At 34.6% G+C, this 2,664-nt stretch overlaps 1 non-coding gene across 1 annotated transcript; it reads left to right on the top strand.

Moving 5' to 3' along the window:
• Nucleotides 1-1,150: 1,150 nt before the first annotated feature.
• Nucleotides 1,151-1,171, top strand: 21ur-14920. The gene has a single exon (NR_050072.1).
• Nucleotides 1,172-2,664: the final 1,493 nt, after the last annotated feature.

Below are 2,664 nucleotides of genomic sequence, written 5' to 3'. Positions count from 1 at the left end.
CTGTAAAATAAAAAAATCAGAGAATACAAAATCCGAAAAAAGGATGAAGCTTTCCCCGCCTTTTTTTTTACATTTTTCCGAAATTTCAGTTTTTAATAGTACATTTATTTTTTTACAAAAAACGATCAATACAAATAGCACATCAATTAAGTTAGAAATTAAAGTAATCTTCAAAGGCGCACACTCGTTTTTATTTAAGAAAACATTCTCGTGGTGAGACCGGGTACCGTACTTCTGGCGCAAAAATCGCAAAATTCGGGTAAAGCTTATAAATTTAAAAAATTGTTGAACAAAAATATTTTTTGACGATTATTTATTTTTCGCCACTGATAAATTTGAATTTTTACTAAAAAGAAGTTGTTTCCAAATATTTTTTAAAAGGTATGTTTATTTAAAAATTGCCTACAACTATGATCTAAATTTCTCGAAAAATTGAAATTTTAAATTGGAACTATGGATTGTTCCAAATTTTTAGCTGAACCAGAAAAATTTCCAGAAAAATTCCAAGAAAAAGCTACAACAAAAACAAAAAGACATCTCAAAAAAGGAAGCAATTTGATTCAATTCAGACTTTTTTCTTTCCTCGAAAGTCTACTACATGCCACTTTTCATGGACGTTGACGTAAATAAGTCAAGCTGATCTTGAAATGACAGATTTATTTTGAAAAGGAATCGTGTTTCTTCATTAGTACTAACTGAAAAAATAAAATTTAAGATTATGATGAGAGAGAGCTGGAAAAAAACTGGGAATGCCTGAAGAAAAAACTGCTGTGAATACGAAGAAAAAGAAAATGAATCGAGGGGAACATATATAAAAGAAATAAAGACGTCTCTCTCTCTCTTTCTCTTTTTCATAGACTCAAGTATCCAATTTTATTGTTTTATCGATAGAGCACGCTTGCGACACATGTTATCTATGAATCCGTCGTCAAACAATTTGAATTGCCGCCGAAAATTGAGAAAGCATAGAGAATATGCGCTCTAAGGAACTTTCAGCCGCGATTTTCGGAGATCAAACGTTGTAGGCGTCTCTTGCGGTTTGATCTCCAGAAATCGTGCTAAGTTTTAATTCCCGCGATTTAAGGAGATCAAAACCTTTATATGATTCTTCAAATATTTTTCAGAAAAGTCTTCGGCAAAATAATGTTGGTGAAATGCATAGTACTGTCCATTTTTGCCTTATTTTTTTCAAAAAGTTTAGTGTTGATTGTCCACACAGAGTACACGACACCTGTTAGCAGTATAGGGCGTTTCAGGTTTTTTTAATCACAGACAGAATTCCACGTTCACATTTTCGAGATCACCTGGAAAAGATAGAAACTATCTTCCCTTCATTTTTCACTCATGGCCGAGTTTTTTCCGTTTTTAGGCCACATAGCAAAAGTTGAAAGGTAAGACCACAAAAAATAAATCCTCAAAGTTTTCTAGACAAAAAAGTTGAATGAGTGCATTTATTTTTTTGCAAAACGAAAAAAAAAGAAAAAAATCACTTCCGCTACTCATTGCAATCCCCAAGGTGACGCTTTTCTCTCACCAAAGTAGTGAAAAACTTTTCAAAAAAAGGTATGGGAAAAAAGTGCAAAATGAAAAAGCAAGTCACAGTTTTTGATTGGTAATATGAATAAAGACATTGAGGGAATAGTTGTAAATTCGAGAGTTTCCGGTAATTGCCTCATATACAAATAGGTCGGATTGCAACGGAAATGTGCTCAGCTTTCAGTGTCAATTCCTGTGCTCAATGAGCATGAAACTACAAGATTTGGATGAGTTGTTGAAATTAGTAAAATGATGAATGTGACGTCATGCGCGGCCTAACGTTTTTGGCGGCTACGGCCTCGACAACGCCTAAAAATTAAGATGACCTAGAAGAAAGTTGTGCACCAGAAAAGTTGTTGGAAATACTAAAATTCACGAAATCGATGCGAAAATAAATCTTCACCGCCGCGAAAAGTCATTTCAGGCCAGACGGAGAGAAAAAAGTACATAAATTTTAGTAGAAAAGCATTGAAAAACACTAAAACCTCGCTTGAAGAACAAACAGAGTCAATTTTTATTTTTTTTTGCGAATGAATGAATGTAAAAAAACAATGGAAAACATTTGGGTATAAGAGAAGAAACAGAGAAATTTCGTGAATTTCTGATCTTTGAAGTTTGAATTCCGGGTTCAGAGGAAGGCGGGTAGCAGAAATATGAGAAGAATATCAAATTATTCTAATGAATGTGTGACAAAATTTCAATTTTTTGCAATTTCCACGACATTATTGATATGTTGTGAAGAGTGGTGTAACTTTAGCAGAAATTCTAGGTTCTATAAGGTTGGGTCCAAAACACAGAAAACTACGCGCAAATTTGAAAAGAAGTTCTAAAAGCTCGGCTATGCAATTTTTTAAATTCGAAGCTCACTACAATTGTAGGCAGTTATAAAAAGCCGGCCGTGCTAATTTCTAGGCCACATATAAATGCTCTTCCGCTAATATTTTTACCCGCTTTTTAGGGCCTAATTGGTGTTTGCGTATGAAACACGGAAATCTACGCACAAGTTCAAAAAAATTGAGCCAAAAATTATCGGTCACGCAGACCAAGGCTGTGCGGCTGGTGGAAAAATTCGGCTGGCGCCGACAGCCGAATTATTTATTTTGTCGGCTGTCGGCTGACGCCGACAGC

Source organism: Caenorhabditis elegans, chromosome I (assembly GCF_000002985.6).
Source record: "Caenorhabditis elegans chromosome I".
Taxonomy (NCBI): Eukaryota; Metazoa; Nematoda; class Chromadorea; order Rhabditida; family Rhabditidae; genus Caenorhabditis; species Caenorhabditis elegans.
This window is presented reverse-complemented; position numbering and strand designations above follow the sequence as displayed.